The sequence below is a fragment of the Pinus tabuliformis genome, chromosome 1_2, assembly GCF_031772625.1.
Source record: "Pinus tabuliformis cultivar Carrire ecotype Pingquan chromosome 1_2, CPIR1, whole genome shotgun sequence".
NCBI classification, from domain to species: domain Eukaryota; kingdom Viridiplantae; phylum Streptophyta; class Pinopsida; order Pinales; family Pinaceae; genus Pinus; species Pinus tabuliformis.
Window position 1 is genome coordinate 302,012,736 of NC_142298.1, and position 20,029 is coordinate 302,032,764.

The following is a 20,029-nucleotide window of genomic DNA, read 5'->3' on the forward strand; positions in this document are numbered from 1 at the left end:
CTTACTGGAAGAAAATTATTGTATAAAATTACTAATTAAATAGTATGCAATTTGAATCAATCAGATTGGCCAAGAAATGAAGCTTGAGCATGCATTTTAGTGAAGCAACAAAATTTTGGCCTACTTCACAAAAACACACGCCCAACATTCATTTCAAGGCCAAATTGAATAATTCAACCTGGAGAGTATTCTTTTACTCATAAGTAACATTAATACAATCAAAATTGTCTAATTTAGTGATTTGAAGGTCAAAGTTAATGTAAATGAAAGTGATGCAACAATTGCAATTCACGGTGTCCCCCCAAAAGTGTCAACTGTTTGTGAACAACAAAAAAATTCTGGAAGAAAATTGGTTTGTAAAATTAATAATTAAATAGTATACAATTTGAATCAATTAGATTGGATAAGAAATGAAGCTTAGGCATGCATTTTAGTGAAGCAAGGCAATTTTGGCCTGCTTCACAAAAATGCACATCCAACCTTCATTTCAAGGCCAAATTGAATGATTCAACTTGGAGAGTATTTTTTACTCATAAGTAACATTAATACAATTAAATTTTTCTAATTTAGTGATCTAAAGGTCGAAGTTAATGTAAATGAAAGTGTTGCAGCAATCACAGTTCACAATGTCCCCCCAAAAGTGTCAATAGTTTGTGAACAAAAAAAACTTACTGGAAGAAAATTAGTGTGTAAAATTACTAATTAAATAGTATACAATTTGAATCAATCAAATTTACCAAGAAATGAAGCTTGGGTGTGCATTTTAGTGAAGCAAGACAATTTTGGCCTACTTCACAAAAATGCACTCCCAGCCTTCATTTCAAGGCCAAATTGAATGATTCAACTTGGAGAGTATTTTTTTACTCATAGCTATCAATAATGTAATTAAAGTTTTCTAATTTAGACATTTGAAGGTTGAAGTTAATTTAAATGAAAGTACTACAACAATCGAAGTTCACGGTATAGCCCCAAAAGTGACAACAATTTGTGAACAATGGAAACTTATTGGAAGAAAATTAGTGTGTAAAATTACTATTTAAATAATACACAATTTGAATCAACCAGATTGGCCTAGAAATGAAACCTAGGAGTGCATTTTAGTGAAGCAAGGCAATTTTGACCCACTTCACAAAAATGCACGTACAAAATTCATTTCAAGGCCAAATTGAATGATTCAAATTGGAGAGTATTTTTTTACTCATAAGTAACATTAATACAATTAAATTTTTCTAATTTAGTGATCTGAAAGTTGAAGTTAATGTAAATGAAAGTGCTGCAGCAATCACAGTTCACGGTGTCCCCCCAAAAGTCTCAATAGTTTGTGAACAACAGAAAGTTTGTAGAAGAAAATTAGTGTGTAAAATACAAATTAAATAATATACAATTTGAATTAATCAAACTGGCCAAGAAATGAAGCCTAGGCATGCATTTTTGTGAAGCAAGGCAATTTTGACCTACTTCATAAAAATGCACTCCCAGCCTTCATTTCAAGTTCAAATTGAATGATTCAACTTGGAGAGTATTTTTTTACTCGTAAGTAACATTAATGCAATTAAAGTCTTCTAATTTAGTTATTTTAAGGTTGAAGTTAGTGTAATTGAAAGTGTTGCAACAATCATAATTCACAGTGTCCCCCAAAACTGTCAACAATTTGTGAATAAAAAAAACTTATTAGAAGGAAATTAGTGTGCAAAATTACTAATTAAATAGTATACAATTTGAATTAATCATTTTGTCCAAGAAATCAAACTTGGGTGTTCATTTTAGAAGGCAATTTCGGCGAGCGTCACAAAAATGCATGCCTAGCCTTCATTTCAAGGCCAAATTGAATGATTCAACTTGGAAAGTATTTTTTAACTCATAAGTAACATTAATACCATTAAAGTTTTCTAATTTAGTGATATAAAGGTCGAAGTTAATGTAAATGAATGTGTTGTAGTAATCACAATTCACTGTTTCCCCCCAATAGTGTCAATAATTTGTGAACAACAAAAACTTACTTGAAGAAAATTAGATTGGTCAAGAAATGAAGCCTGGGGTGCATTTTAATGAATCAAGGCAATTTTGGCTAGCTTCAAAAAATGCACGTCCAACATTCATTTCAAGGCCAAATTGAATTATTCAACTTGGAGAGAATTTATTTACTCATAAGTAATATTAATACAATTAAATATGAAAGTGGAAGTTAATGCAAATGAAAATGCTGCAACAATCTAAGTTCAAGGTGTCCCCCCAAAAGTGTCAGTAGTTTATGAACAACAAACACATACTCTTGAAGCAAATTAGTGAGTAATATTACTAATTAAATATTATACAATTTGAACCAATCAAATTGGCCAAGAAATGAAGCCTAGGCATGCATTTTAGTGAAGTAGGGCAATTCTGGCCTACATCACAAAAATGCACACCCAACCTTCATTTCAAGGCCAAATTGAATGATTCAACTTGGTGAGTATTTTTTTACTCATAAGTAACATTAATACAATTGAATTTTTCTATTTTAGTGATTTGAAGGTCGAATTTAATGTAAATGAAGGTGTTGTAGAAATCACAATTCACGGTGTACACCCAAACGTGTCTGTAGTTTGTGAACAACAGAAACTTTCTGGAAGAAAATTAGTGTGTAAAATTAATAATTAAATAATATATAACTTGAATCAATCAGATTGACCAAGAAATGAAGCATGTGAGTGCATTTTAATGAAGCAAAACAATTTTGGTTTTCTTCACAAAAATACACATCTAGCCTTCATTTCAAGGCCAAATTGAATGATTCAACTTGGAGAGTATTTTTTTACTCATAAGCAACTTTAATACAATCAAACTTTTCTAATTTAGTGATCTGAAGGTTGAAATTAATGTAGATGAAAGTGCTATGACAATCGCAGTTCACGGTGCCCCCCCAAAAGTGTCAACAATTATTGAGCAACATAAAATTACTAGAAGCAAATTAGTGTGTAACATTACTAATTAAATAGTATACAACTTGAATCAATCGGTTTGGCCAAGAAATGAAGTTTGGGCATGCATTTTAGTGAAGCAAGGAAATTTTGGCTTGCTTCACAAAAATGCACTCCCAACCTTCATTTCAAGGCTAAATTGAATGATTCAACTTGGAGAGTATTTTTTTACCCATAAGTAACATTAATGAAATTCAAGTTTTATAATTTAGTGATTTGAAGGACAAAGTTAATGTAAATGAAAGTGCTGCAGCAATTGCAGTTCATGTGTCCCCCAAAAGCGTCACCAATTTGTGAATAGTAGAAACTAATTGGAAGCAAATTATTGCATAAAATTACTAAATAAATAGTATACAATTTGAATCAATCAGATTGGCCAAGAAATAAAGCTTGGGCGTGCATTTTAGTGAAGCAAGGAAATTTTGGCCCACTTCACAAAAATGCACGCTCAACGTCCATTTCAAGGTCGAATTGAATGATTCAACTTGGAGAGTAGTTTTTCACTCATAAGTAACATTAATACAATTAAATTTTTCTAATTTAGTGATCTAAAGGTTGAAGTTTTCACAGTGTCCCCCAAAAGTGTCAACAATTTGTGAACAATAAAAACTTACTAGAAGAAAATTAGTGTGTAAAATTACTAACTAAATAGTATACTATTTGAATCAATGAGATTTACCAAGAAATGAAGCTTGAGCATGCATTTTAGTGAAATAAGGAAATTTTGGCCCGCTTAAGAAAAATGCACTCCCACCCTTAATTTCAAGGTCAAATTGAATGATTCAACTTGGAGAGTATTCTTTTACTCATAAGTAACATTAATGCAATTAAGTATTTTTAATTTTTCACATATACATTTTTTTTGTTCAAGAATACTCCAAATTGCATGGATTTCATATGATAAAAGGCAGGGTTTGTGTGCCTCAAATAAATGCACACGAGGACTTGTAATTAATTGTCAGTGATATAATGATCATTCCATCCCATGGGCCTGTGAAATTGTACCTCAGTCTTGTGGTGTAACAATTCCCTAATGGGCCTCAGTCTTGTGGTGTAACAATTCCCTAATGGACCTCAGACTTGTGGTGTAACAAAGCCCTAAAGGGCCTCAATTTGACTTTGATATAAACTGATACAACTGTTATTAATTTTCATGGTGATACTTTAAACTTATAGTACTAGCAAATGCTAAGCACATCCTGATAGAGGAGTGGGTAAACAAATCTGCAATAATCAAGCATACAAATTGTCTAAACATATTTTTAAATAGAAAATTCAAAATTATGTTGATTTTCATTGCTGGTTAGAAATGTTAACAAGAGCACATGTTAAGAAAAGAGACAATGTATTATTGACAACATTAGGTGATTATTCTTATGCATGGATGAATTTTCCAATCTGTGGACATTCACCTCTAGTGTCACAGTACTATTAGTTGGTTTCTAATTCGGGTTTGAATTTTACATCTGAGAGTTCTTTTTCCATCACTTGTTGTCTTCAAGGGTTAATAACTGGTGTCACACTCCAACATTTCTTGTAGTGTAAATCTTAAACATTCTTGAAAATCCGTCTTTAAACAATCTAGACATAGATGACTACAAATATTCAAACTCATATTAATATGAAATAAGCGGGGATCTCATTCAAGTTCACTTGGTGATAATGCCTTAGATATTATCAATGAACTAGAACTATTGGTTGTCCCAAATCCCAATGAGCTCCTCATCTCATAACATGTATGTCAGATTGTCCCTAGTATCACTATGCAATGCATAAGTATTGAGAATTCATAATCAACATAATATACTATCACTTAGTAATGCTTTTATTGATGGAAGTTGTGGAGAAGTATGTAGAGTTACTATCATCTTTCAAGTTTCGACCTCAGTTTCTTATACCTATGTATAGTCACAATATGTATTGCATCTACTTCTTGGGAGTTGTTAAGGGATTGTATAGATGAAACATAGACAATGAAATACTTGTAGAGTCACTAGTGCCTTTCAAGCTTCAACCTCAGAAACTTTGACAACAACCCTTAGTTATCTTGTAAATTTTAGAATTGAAATTTAATGCTTGAGAATAGGTGCTTAATGGTAATATTACAATTCAATATATATATATATATATATATATATATATGTATGTATGTATAAGTGGATGATGGGACTTATTAAAACGATAATGTATTTATGTGTTTATGAACATTTGATTCTTATGAAACATTGTAACATAATCCTCATCTATACTAGTTACAAAATAAGTCTAACTTTAAATATTGTTCGAGAAAAATAAAAGATAATTTGAGAAACTTCTAAACCCCATTCTCATCGCCGCATCTTGGGAGTCGGGTCTAATTAATAACCACCTCCTCATAACTCAAGAAATTAAGGGGGGTGTTATAATTGCATCATATATACTCATTGTTTTTTACTTTTTGGCATGAAAATCAGTGTTTTAGAGGTAGATTTTTATGTTGTCACAACAAATTTACATGATTCACAAGGTGAGAAATCAATCTTTGGTATAATTGCATATTTTATATTTGATCATTATAGGTCATTTATAGGCTATAAATGTCTTCAAATTTTCACTTCTAATTGAATATTTTTATGTCCCAAAATTGTCATATTTAATATATCTTTTTGCATGCATGATGCCTTATTTTAACCCCCGCCCCACACCCCCCCCCCCCCCCCCCCCCCCCCCCCCCCCACCGGCTTATTTTACCAATTTGCGACCTCTTTACCATGCACTTCCTCACATTTTTTATGCAACAATGAAGAGTTTGGTTTAATGTTATTTTAATCAAAATTTATTTGTTTATGTATGATTTTCAAATTTTATTAATCACTAATATGAGTTGTGCAGTTCTTGCACTAATAGTATAGTCCCCGAACCAACAATGTAATTCTGGCACCCATTTAGGGTTTGACATATTGGTGTGATTGCGGGAGAAAACAGGGACATGTTTTGTGTTCACAATGATTTTTTCATCATACCACATGAATCAATACATACCTAGCTCATACGGATGGATGAGCCTAAAAATTTTGGGACACGGATTTTGTTACCAATATAGGAAATTTTGTAATATGTAGGATATTTTATAAAATTCACCATGGTATGGGAGATACGAGAGGTTCTTTGGGGCCAATTTGTTAAAAATGCTCAATTTTCCAGAATTTATGAATCATGCTCAGATTTGAAAAAATGGGTTGTTACATCTTAAATTCATATTGTACCATGTATAAAAAGATTAATCATGGCCCTGTGCTATGGAGAGGTTGTTATTTTAGTCTTGTATTGTTGGTTTGAACTTGGAGAAGATAGCCTTGAATGTAAAAGACTAAGCATCTTTTAATACAATACTCATGACATGTTTCTTTTCTATCTTCTAGTGTATTCAATGAACAATTACATCTTATGATTTAAGTTTTTCCTAGAGGGTGTGATCTGGTTGGTTTGGGCCCGACCAATCCAGCTTGTCACCACTCTTGAACATTATCCTATTGTCATAGCTTGTTGATCTATTGAGGTGTGTGTGTGATTTCTCATTAAGAAGTGTTAACTATCAAGATTTATTTTCAAACTTAATAATCCTATGGGTGTAGTTTATGCTTTGTTTTCTCTAAGATATGAACACCTTATTAATTTATATCTAGTTTCTATTTGCTTCATGTTAAAGATCTGGAAATCGTGTGGTGAATGTTGGCAAGAAATTTTATGTGTACCTATGGTATGAGCAGTGACCATAAGTTATAGCAGTCACCTCTTATTCTGCTATGAGGACAATCATTTATTTTATATTATGTTGTAAGTTGTGGTTTAAGGTTTCAAGCGTTGTTGTTGAAGTATTGATATAGAGGTCAATTAAAATACAAGCTAGACTCACAACTCCAAATCTCTTCATACTTATATAGGATAATTTATTTTTAGAAATTTGAAACTTATGTAACTTGGATCCTAAGTTATATTGCAAGACCTCTAGTTGTTGTTAGATGCCTTTACAACTTGTTAGAACTTGGAAGGAATTATAACCTAATTAAGGCCTGAAAAGTTGTATATATGAGTTTAAATACACTAAGTGACCCAGAACCATTCAAATCTACTCTTCATACAAACGTTGTAACGTTCTCATTTGACCTCTTTTGATAAGAAACAAAGTCAACGAATTTAATCATTACAGTTGCATAGTTTGTATATCGTTGTTACTTGACCCACAAAGTTTGAAATCTTAAACATTCCAATCAGATATTTATACTTATGACTTGCACTTATAACTATTGATTAACATTGCTTGACAAGAAGGAGTATTGTATTAAGAAATTCCTATCTTTGAGGCCAGAAATCTGGAGTCTTTTAAGTTATCTACAGGTCGATTCACTATTATGCACTTGTAATTTGTTCACGTACTTATGCACCATATTCTTGTAATTTCTTCATTTAATTGTATGTGTTGACTTGCATTCCTTTTATGATTGTATCCTTTTAAGAGTGATTATTTATTGAGTATTGGTTTATGCTCTTAGAATTACAGAGTGTTTTATGTTTGGTTTCCTTCTTGCACTAGTTTTGATGAAATAGTGTTTCTAGATATGTAATTTATTTTGAGGAGGTGAAACATTTGTTGAGGGTATGTATGGTTGTGATTAGAGAAAGGCTATTTTTACTCATGTATGCAATACTTACAGTTGATGCATTTTATTGACACCTTAGACAAATTTTCATCTATTTCCTTGTTTGCTTGATTAAACACAGGTTGAGTGAAGATAGAATAAGAGTGCAGGATTGATATTAGGGTTTTATCATTCATTGTGTGCTTTGCTTGGCTTGAGGAGTAATTAGAATTGTCTTTTTCTTAACTCAATAAGACAATTTTTTTGGCTTGCTCAGTTAAATAAGGGGCTAGTGATCAAGTTTCCAGTTAATTAGTAGTTAGGGTTTGCTTATCAACAATTAAGATTTGTTCATTAATTAGGGTTTTTCTTTTCAGTTATTGATAGTTAGGGTTTGCTTCCAATTGTTGGTATACAACATAATTTATGTTTGTAGTAATTAGGGTTTTTTTTCTAATTAGGGGTTTTTTTCTAATTGATTTCTTTGATTATAGGATTTACTAATGTTTGCATGAATTTGAAGGTGTCACCAAATAACTTCTAGACAAATTAGGGTTTTGTTTTGCATGTCCCTGAAGTATTTCTATGGTATTTCTATTGTTGTGCCTCGAAGTCCACAGACCCCAGATTGACATTAAATGTTGGTCCGTTAATCTACCCCATACTACACCCAAAAATATTCAACTAAACATATTGAGTATCTTATATTAACTATTTTTTCCTCCACCCACCTTGATAACTCACATAACCATTAGGTAGGGACATGTAGCTTCAATGTTATTTTGCTTGTTCAGTAAAAACATTTCCAAGACTTTACGAGGTTTTATAATTTACTGAAAGTTGTATAATTTATAATATTTATAAAGTTTCAAGATCTATTTTTTTAAATTTTATTTCTTCAAAGGGTGCAAGCTCAATAAAAGATAACTTGCTTTACAAGCAGGAGGCTAGTTGTTTGATTCTATCATGCCCTGATATTCATATGGAATAACAACAATCAATTTTTGGTCACAAAGGAAGCAAAAATTGAAGCCAAACTAGAAGCACACCAAAATAAATCTTGGAAGAAAAACTTGGTGTTACCTAAGAAGAAAAAAACGAAGCAATTTTGGTAGCAAACAAAGAAGTAATCATGGAAGCAATACTAGCAGCCAAACTTGGCATCCCCAAAAAATCAAACAAAGAATCCACTTACTTAGCAAATCAAAAAGCAATAATGGAAGAAATATTAGAAGCAACAAAAGACACTATAGTGGAAGCCATATTAGAATATAAAGAAGATGCCATAATGTAAGCAAATCTAAATGCAACAAGCGATGCCATATTTGAACCAAAACTCAAAGCAACAATGACATTATAATGGAAGCATAACTTGGCATAAACTAGGAAGCCAAAAAAAAACTATTTTGATATCATACCAAAAGCAAAACATGAAGCACAATTGGGAGAAAAAATAGAAGTACAAATGGACACAACAATGGAAGAAATAATTATCGACGTTAAACCCAACATTATTTCTGGCATTTTTCTTGACGTTAACCTGATATTATTCCCAACACTATTCCTAGTGCTATTTATAGGGATGAAGTGAAGATGCTAGTTTCTGTTGGGTTTCACGTCGCCAATTAAGCGAATTCGTAGTCTCAAAAAAACTAAATTCTTGTGTTATTTTTGGTGCTAATGGCCTATTTTTTTGTGGTGAGAAAGGATATTTTTAACCAAGCAAGCATATCAGGAACATTATCTCAAAGATAAACATGATTCTCAATAACCATATTGATGTACCTTTCCCATTTAAATGTTTTTTCACCTGAAAGGTCTAGGTCTCTTGTAGACTTTCACCTTAGCCAACCTCTACTTTGTGGATTTTTAACACTAGCATCAGCTAACAAAAGAATATTCAGTTGCTCAAGCTATAATAAAATAGGAGTAGAGAGAATGTACTCATTACCTGTAGCGAACCAAGTATCAAAGCCTATTATAATATGATGAATGTATCCCATGTGCCAGGAAGTTATTTTCCTATCAAAGGAAAAACTCCAACCAACACTTTCCATACTATTGAGCATTTGAGAGACTTGTTGGGAACTTTGAACCATTCCGCAAGAGTTTTCTTGAGAAAATAATTTTCTTGCATTACTTTGTGCCAAAGGAAGAACCCTGTGTTAACCTCCAAAAATTTTTTTTGGCCAATGCTTTGGTGAATAGATGGATCTCTTTAAGGCCCCACCCATCAAGGTCCTTAAAATATATGAGATGTTCCCAACTTAACGGTGCAAAAACTTTATTATTACTAACACCCAACCACAGGAAATGAAAACTCATTTTTCTAATCATAATTAGAACTCCCAGGTGTCCACCCCTTGAGAGGAAACAATTGAACCAATGAGAAATGTGAGCCTCCACATTTAAAACCATCCAAATCCAATCCAAAATGTGGTAATTGTTCGGCTTCATGTGGAACCATAAATATATTAAAACATCATCCAATTCCTTCACCAAAAAAGGTAAAATCTCCCTCACCTACGCTATGAATTCTAACAAAAAACCATTGAAGATAATACAATATTTATGTCCATTATTTCCATCCTTGTGGCCTAACAAAAGAGGTCTATGGATCACTTAAGAGAGGAGAAATATCTCAAATATCCCATAATTTAGGCAAGTAAATTATCAACAAATAGAAGATGTGAGACTACCACTACATCTTAGACTTTGACTCTGTGAAGGAGCCCCCTTGTACTGAACTGATTCATCAAGCTGCTAAAAAATCTTCCACAATCAGGAATAAGAGGGGAGATAATGGACAACCTTGTCGGGGCCCTCTTGAGGTTTGGAAGAAATTAGAAGGGGCTCCTTTGATCAAAACCAGAAAGGAGGAAAATTAGACATAACCCATAATCCTATTTACCATATGGAGAGTGAACCCCATAAAAATAAGGACTAAATGTAAGAAAATCCAATCTAGTCTTTCTTATGCCTTCGAAAGAACCAATTTCTGAATGGTCACTTTTGGGTTTGTGACTTTTATGGAATGAAAGTTATCCTAAGCGAAAACCACAATTTTGTGGATGTTCCTGTTGAAAATAGCAACAAGAAATGCTAAAAATAGCATTTCAGAATATTCCAATTTTAATTTGTCCTTGAATTAAAATTGAGAATTAAAATTCGAATTTAGTCTCACCAGCTGTTTGAAAAATAATTAATTAATTCATCTTGAGTTAATTAGTTGGAGAAATTCAAACATGAAGTCTTTGTGAAGTCATGCAACGGTTATCCCTTTGATTGAGGAAGTTATCCCTTAATTAAGAAGATAAGGATGAGTTGTATTTGAGTTGTAATTAGTTAGCTCAGTTAACTGAGTTAAGTCCAGTTAAATTAGTTCCAAATAGTTTGAGTAACTAATTGTGAGTTCAATCAATTAATGCATGCATGCATGCAACTAGTGTACTCCAGATAACTGAATATTCTCTTATAAATAACTCATGCATGTCAGTTCAAACAAAGACCCAGTTGAGATTAAAGGTAGGGAAAATGTACTATCAGTTGCAAGAATTTTCCTATGAGAAAATCTCTTACATGCAGAAGGAATTCATTCCTTGAGGATTGCGCAATTTTACAGTGTGTAAGAGCAGTGTTCCACTTGGTTGAAGGTGAATCATCCGAAAGGAACAGCGCAAGGAAATAAGAGGCTTGGAGAACAGAGGAGAAGGCATATGTGTTGTCTATTCTATCTATGAGAAGTAGTGAGGGATTGTACTGAGAGCTGGATAGCTGTGAGAGCTAAAGCTTTGTGTAATCCTGAGATATTTCCACTTGTATGATAATACAAATAGCGGGGTTTTTAGCTGAGGCTTTCCCTAGAGTATTCTTCTGTGTTTCATGTGTGATTGTTTCTTCTTCTTGTTATATGTGTTCTGTTTGATCTTTCTCAAATCGATTAAGCTTCCGCAAGTTTGATTGTAGAAGTAGATTAAGTATTTTTCTTTAGTACATTGCATAATCAGATTAATCTACAGTGAGAATTTCTACATGGTATCGGAGCAAAGGTGATCAGAGCTATGAACAACATACTAAGAAGGGAAAATTCGAAGTTTGAAGTTCTTGATTGCAGGTACAAAATCGAATTCTTATCACACCTCAAAGTTCACCAATGGCGTTCAATGGCTTGAGACTCGAGTATGCACTGGATGGAAGCTCAAATTACATAGCATGGAAGGATCACATGGAAGCGGTATTAGAAGACAATGGTTTGAAGGATTTCATTGATAAAGAAATCCCCAAGCCAGTTGCAGCTAATGCACAAGAATTGGCGGAATGGAAGAAGTTTGTGGCGAAGGCGAGGAGGATTCTTATGGAGGGAGTTCGAGACTATATTGTCTCGAGTCTCCATGGGAAGGAGACTCCATTTTCAATGTGGAAGACATTGAAGGAATTGTATCAGAACAACAGCGACCAGAGGAAGCTGGCGCTGAAGGACAAGCTTCGAAAAATCAAGTGTGAAAAGGGCGACACTATTTCTACATATCTGAACAAGCTCACCACCTGCAGAGATGAGCTTGGGAGTGTAGGAATAATGACAACCGATGATGATATGGTGAGCCTTGCTCTCCTTGGTCTTCCAAAGAGCTGGAATAGCTACCAGGACTCAGTGAATGGAAGAGAGAAATTGTTGGATTGGGAATGACTATGGTCGGATCTGATGCAGGAGGAGATCAGGAGAAGCACCAGAGATGGTTCTTCATCTAAGCATGATGATGAAGAAAATCTAGCCTTAGCAAGTAAGGCAAGGAAAGGGAAAGGGAAGGCTTCCCATTCCAAATCGAGTTCTTCCCATGGAGGGAAGAAGATTGACAAATCTAAAGTGAGATGCTTTAATTGTCATGAGGTGGGCCATTATGCAACTAATTTTCCATTGAAGAAATCCAAGAAGGGATCCTCGAAAGGATCAGAAGGTGAGGCACTAGCCTCTCAGTTCGAATTGGATTTTACCCTCATCGCATGCATGGTTTCATCGATGGTGGGTTGTGTTTGGTATCTAGACAGTGGAGCCTCATTCCACATGACTGACGATAAGAGTTTATTCAGTACCTTGGAGGAGAAAGACCTCAATATGCGCATAGAGATGGGCGATGATGGAAAGTACCGTGTTTCAGGTGAAGGTATGGTTGTTTTTCAGAGGGAGCATGGAGCTCCTCTCACCCTGACTGATGTAAAGTATGTGCCTGGACTGAAGAAGAACTTGGTATCGGTCGCGATGTTGGAAGACAAAGGCTATGATGTAGTCTTTAGTAAAGGAAAGGCGTTCCTGAGACACATAGCCACGGGTCAGACCAAGAGGATTGGGATTCGAGTGAAGAATCTCTACAAGCTGGAGGTAGATGACTGTGCTACATTGAGTTCCAAAGCAGAATTGGTGCAAAGCTAAGATATTGGCAAGTTATGGCATAGGCAGTTGGGCCACTTGCATCATGGGGCCTTGAAGATAATGCAGCAGATTTCTACCGGACTTCAGAAAGGTAAACTTGAGCAAGTGGACACGTGCAAAGGTTTCACCTTGGGAAATTACACCGATTCTTCCCTTCATGATCGAGACAGTCGAGCTGAAGCAATATTGGAGCAATTTCATACAGATGTGTGTGGACCATTCTCGACAGCGTCCATCGCGAAACAAAGGTATTATGTGATTTTCATTGATGATTTTTCTCGTAAATGATGGATCTATTTCATGCAGAAGAAGGATCAAACCTTCTCAAAATTTTGTGAGTTCAAAGATTTGTTTGAGAAAGAATCAGGGAACAAGATCAGGGCCTTGAGAAGTGATAATGGTGGAGAGTATGTCTCTCAAGAGTTTAAGGACTTTTGTGCTGCAGAAGGAATTAAACAGGAATTGACAGCACCTCATAACCCAGAACAGAATGGGGCGGCCGAGAGGAAGAACAGAACAATTGTAGGGACAGCTCGGGTGATGCTGCATGACCAAGGCCTACCACTTCATTTGTGGGCTAAGGCATTCAACACAACGATATATTTGCAAAATAGAACCCGCATCGCATACTTGGGATGAAGACACCAGAGGAAGCTTTCTCCGGGAAGAGACCAGATGTTGGTCACTTCAGGATCTTTGGCTCATCGGTATATTTCCATGTGACCAAGGATGCCCAGAAGAAACTTGAGTCGACAATAGAGTTGAGGATACTTGTGGGGTACACTGATACACCCCACAACTATCAGCTTTATTTGCCTACCAGTCGAAAGACAGTGGTTCGCAGAGATCTTAAGGTTGATGAGCAGAAGGTCATGTGAGTTTCCCTTGAAAGGGAGCTCCAACTATAGGCTATGGAGGAACTTTTGGTTCCTAAGGAGGAGGAGCCTCAGACTGATGCAGAGCAGCCGCATGTAGAGGTTCCAAGAGTGGAGACATCCACTTAAGCAGAGTCATCCGGAGATGGGCAAAAGCGCACGAGAGAAGCTGACAGATTGTTGTCGGATGCAAGAGAAACTGTGGGAGAACCGTCTTCTCAGCGCAGAAAGAGGAGTTCACTTGATAGGTACACTGGATACATGGCCCTTGTTGGGGAATGTGTTGAGACCGAGCCATATTCCTTTGAGGAAGCAGTGCAGCAGCCGATTTGGGTTGATGCTATGGTGGAGGAGTATGACTCCATAGTTCGGAACAATGTTTGGGATGTGGTTCCAAGACCGAAGAACAAGTCATTTGTGAGTTCTCGTTGGCTTTACAAGGTAAAGAAAGCTACTGATGGTAGTGTGGAGAAACATAAGGCAAGATTTGTTGCCCATGGTTTCTCACAGATCGAGGGGATCGACTATGATGAGACTTTTGCTCCTGTAGCAAGGTACACATCTATCAGATCGATGTTGGCACTATCGGCACAGATGGGTTGGAAGATCCATCAATGGATGTGAAGACGACATTCCTCAATGGCAAGATTGAGGAAAAGGTGTACATAGAGCAGCCATAATGTTTTGAGACCTTCGATCGTGAGTCACATGTGTGCCGACTCAAGAGAGCTGTGTACGGGCTGAAACAAGCACCTTGTGCTTGGTACACCAGGATTGACAACTACTTCACCAGGTTGGGCTTCACAAAGAGTGAAGCGGATGCGAACTTGTACCACGTCATGGTGGAAGGTAAGCAGCTGATCATTTTTCTTTATGTTGATGATCTAATATTGATAAGTGATGATCAGTTGATCATGTCTTGCAAGGTTGAAAGACATGGGTCTCATGCACTACTTTCTAGGCATGGAAGTGTGGCAGAAGGATGGGGAAGTGTTTGTGTCTCAAGGCAAGTATGCCAACGAGATACTCAGGAGATTCCACATGGAGATTGCAAGCCCATGCAGACTCTTCTAGCAGGTAACTGGAGGAAGGAGGATGCTACTTCAAGAGAAGTAGTAGAAGCTACTATGTACAAGCAGCTTGTGGGTTCACTGATGTACTTAGTGAACACATGACCAGATTTATGCTATGCGATGAACCAATTGAGTCAAGCTATGGTTCAGCCTACCAATCTGTTTTGGAAGGCGACTAAGCATGTTTTGAGATACCTCAAAGGCACATCTTATTATGGATTATGGTACAAACGGACAGAGGGAGTGAAGCTACAGGGCTCATAGATGCAGATTAGGTAGGGAGTCCATCAGATCAGAAGAGAACATCAGGAGGAATTTTCAACCTTCGTTCAGCTGCAGTTTCTTGGTACAACAGGAAACAGAGGTTAGTTTCACTGAGCTCAGTAGAGGCTGAATACATGGCTGCAAGTCAGGCAGCATGTGAAGCCATTTGGATGCGGAAAATTCTAGTTGGTTTGTTTGATCAGAGGATGGATCCAACTGTGATCTATTGTGATAATCAGAGTTGTATCAAACTCTCTGAGAATCCAGTATTTCATGAAAGGTCCAAGCATATCGACATTCGATATCATCATCTCAGAAATTGTGTGGCAAGGAGGATCATGTTGTTGCAGTATATTTCGACTGAGGAGCAAGATGCTGACATTTTGACTAAGGCATTATCAAAGTGTAAATTCGAGTTCCATAGAGACAGGATCGGGATGGCAGATAATCCCTTTCTTGCTAAGAGGGAGTGCTGAAAATAGCAACAAGAAATGCTAAAAATAGCATTTCAGAATATTCCAATTTTAATTTGTCCTTGAATTAAAATTGAGAATTAAAATTCGGATTTAGTTTTACCGGTTGTTTGAAAAATAATTAATTAATTCATCTTGAGTTAATTAGTTGGAGAAATTCAAACATGAAGTCTTTGTGAAGTCATGCGACAATTATCCCTTTGATTGAGGAAGTTATTCCTTAATTAAGGAGATAAGGATGAGTTGTATTTGAGTTGTAATTAGTTAGCTCAGTTAACTGAGTTAAGTCCAGTCAAATTAGTTCCAAACAATTTGAGAAACTAATTGTGAGTTAAGTCAGTTAATGAATGCATGCATGCAACTAGTGTACTCCAGATAACTGAATATTATCTCATAAATAACTCATGCATGTCAGTTTAGACAAAGACCCAGTTGAGATTAAAGGCAGGGACAATGTACTATCAGTTGCAAGAATTTTCCTATGAGAAAATCTCTTGCATGCAGAAGGAATTCATTCCTTGAGGATTGCGCAGTTTTACAGTGTGTAAGAGCAGTGTTCCACTTGGTTGAAGGTGAATCATCCCAAAGGAACAACGCAAGGAAATAGGAGGCTTGGAGGACAAAGGAGAAGGCATATGTGTTGTCTATTATGTCTATGAGCAGTAGTGAGGGATTGTACTGAGAGCTGGATAGCTATGAGAGCTAAAGCTTTGTGTAATCCTGAGATATTTCCACTTGTATGATAATACAAATAGCGGGGTTTTTAGCTGAGGCTTTCCCCAGAGTATTCTTCTGTGTTTCATGTGTGATTGTTTCTTCTTCTCTATTATATGTGTTCTGTTTGATCTTGCTCAAATCGATTAAGCTTCTGCAAGTTTGATTGTAGAAGTAGATTAAGTATTTTTCTTTAGTACATTGCATAATCAGATTAATCTACAGTGAGAATTTCTATAGTTCCTTTGTTATAGGAACCCAAATTGTTTTTCAATGATAAAGGAACTAAGAAAAAGCTTAATTATCCTAGCAATAATCTTTGCTATCAATTTTTAAAAGAGATTGCAGTAGGAGATCAACCTATAATCAGTAAATGAGGATCCCTCCTGAGATTTACGAATGAGGCACAAGAATGTTGAATTAAAAGAACCCAAAACCTTGCCTAAGGGTTGAGATTCTCTAATAGACTTCAACAAATATATTTTTTTATCAACTCTTAGAACCCCAAATAAAATTCTACCATAAAACCATATGAGCTAGTGATTCTTGGAGCTTTGCATACAACGTAGTGTTGCATGAAATTCCTACTCTAATACCTCCTCGAATAGAAAAAAATTCATTTCGTCTATAATAAAATTGGGGGATTTAGTGACCACTTGCAAAATATCTTGAGGAGGGAAACCTTAAGGGGAATTTAGGAGATCCTGGAAAAAAATGAACCCCTTACTATTGCTTTTTCCTAAAAGGAGAAAATAGTGCATCCATTGGAGTCTATAATATTCTAGATGGAGTGGGCATGCTTTCTCCTGTTAGCATGCTGATGAAATAACTTTGAATTTTTATCTCCCGAGGAGAGCCAAATGACCCTGCTCTTTAGATGCTATTTCTCTTCCTCCTCCAGAAGTAGAAAGTGTCTTTCAAGTTCAAGGGATTTAATACAATCCAATTGCTCAGTTGAGATAGAATTTGTGTCCAATAGGGAGAAAAATTTTGCAATCTGATATTCCACTTCAACCAACCTTGCCTTCTTGTTTGTGCAATATTCCTTGGCCCAAGGCCTCAAAGAAAGTTTTACGGAGGCCAAAATTCTCACAAATCATTCCATAAAAGAAGAAGAACCAAAGGAGATTAAATATCTCCATTGATTAACCACTAAGGAATGATAGTCTTCCTCCTCTATCGATGAATGATTGAAGCAAATAAGAGATTTTATTAGAGCCTTCATTAAAAGAAAACAACAGAAGAATGGGCCAATGGTTAGAGATACCTCCAATACCAGGGATTTGAAGGAGAATCTCGAGGACATAAGTGACTCTGATATTAAAATATTTCCCAACCACTTGTAAACTTCATTTTCTCTTGAATGTTCATTCATACAAGGGGGAGAGAGCTTGATCAACTCTAAATCCATAAGATGAGTTTTTATAAGAAAATACGAGAAGAACTAAGGAAGAAGGTCCATACAAGGGATAGGGCCCTAGACTTCCTAAAGGTCCAGAGTAAAATTCATATAACCTCCAATTATAAAATGTTGATATGAAAAGGCTCCTACAAAATCCAAATCTTCCCAATATGATTCTTGGTCAGCGTAAGGGTCATAAATATTTAAAAGAGAAATAGGAAAATCATGATCTTTGAAAGAAAGATTAACCAGTATGGCAAAGAGAAAGGAGGAAGAATAAAGGGCCTTGAAATCCAAGCTCCATCCTAGGATCAAACCCCCTAAGAAACCATTCAAGCCGACATGGTAGGAAGACCAAATATTTAACAAACCTACAAGAAACTTTTATGCGTTTACGCTTGTACACAATCTTTTAGATCACAATAATGTGAGGTTTTTTGGACATAAATAGTCTTTTGAGGGATATTGTTTTATGGGCACCCCTAATGCCCCTAGAATTAAAATATAGAATGATCATGAGGCCCCAAAATATGGGGATGTGATTTCTCTAAGGGCCCTTTTTAAAGAATCTTATTCAACTTTTTTATTTCAATCTTTGCTTTCTCTTAGGATTTATGCAAGTTAGATTTCCTTCTAACCAGATTAATTTTTAACGCATCCAATGCAAACATACACTTCAAGGAGGGACTCCTAGGATGCAGAGTATAACGTCTTTTCTCATTATGAGTGATGGGAGGGGGAGGGGATGAGAGAGACACTGAGGAAATGGAGGAGGGGGGCGGGAAAAAAAGGGGCGACATACATTGGAGAAGAGACTGTGAGAGGAGAGGAGGACACTAATGTGGGCATATAGCTAGGCACAACTAAATAAGGGGGGACAAAAAATAAGGGGAAACATAGCAAGAGCACCAAAAGAAGAGGGCAGAGGGGACAAATCCTTACCAAACTGGAGATCGTTGCTCACATGCTTGCCTTGGGAAGAAACTTTTGCATCTGATCCCAAGTGCTAAATATTCAAACCAAAGCCTGAAGAGACACGAACAGAAACATCCATACACTGTTGAAAGAAAGACCAAGCCGACCTAAGGGGGCCTTGAGTAGGGGATTTTTTTGTAAATTCCCTACCTCATGGCATTGGTGACACCTAAATGAAATTTTCCAATAATCTACTTTTTGAACCCACAGCACATCTTCCATAAAGTTTTCCACTTTAGCAACTAGGCTACTTTTGATACATACATCCACCTAAATCCAAGTCATTCAACAATCCTACTTCTCTTCTTATCCATCTTTCGTGTCTATAAAGGAGTCGAGTTTATTCCCTATGAGCTTAAAAAATCTATGCTCTAGAAGAGGGGAGGTAGTCCAGGAAAAATCACCCAAACCCTAAGCTCATCCATAGGCTATGTGATCAAATCTAAAGTGACAGACCAAGGTTTAAAGAGAAGGCCTTCTTGCCCCCACCTCCAATTTTGAGAAGAAAACATGAACAATCGGCTTCAAACTGAAAAATAAAAGAAATTCAACCTCTTGGAAAAACATGGAAAATAGGGACATTACCCTAAGAGAGGATACCACAATGAGGTGACACAATTCCTCAAAGACACCATTGAGCAGGACATGACCTTAAAACTACCTACCAGAGTTTTACCCTCAAAATCCATAAATCTAGCCACCTTAATATCCTTGCCAATTGTGATACAAGCATCATCACTTGGCCTATGAATGCATTGAACCCTCCTATACAATGACACAAAATGGTCCAACATAAAGGGAGGAAAAAGATCATAGGAAGGGGGAGAAATTGTTGAAACCGAACCAAGAATAAAGAAGCTTGAATGGGATACTTAACGCCATTTTTGTAAAAGAAGCATGATACCTTTGTGGTTATGATATCAAGAGTCAATAAGTGAAGCTTATATAGCATAATCTAGGAAATCAAATAGGTTGATCTAGCTTAATGTTAGCACATGGCATTATGGTGGAATTTATTTCTAGTCTTACTTAGAGCTCATGTATAGGTATGAAAAGAACACATGCTATCATCTCTTAAACTTGAGAGGAAATGTGTTTTGGAATTTGTTTTAAAAGAAATTTATCCCTAACTTCTTATGTGATATTCTTATATTGAAATATATGAAGCAAAATAATTACATGATAATTAAGTTAGTAATGTTACAAAAAAAAATGAGTATTAGTGATTAGCGTGGCCTCTACTTTT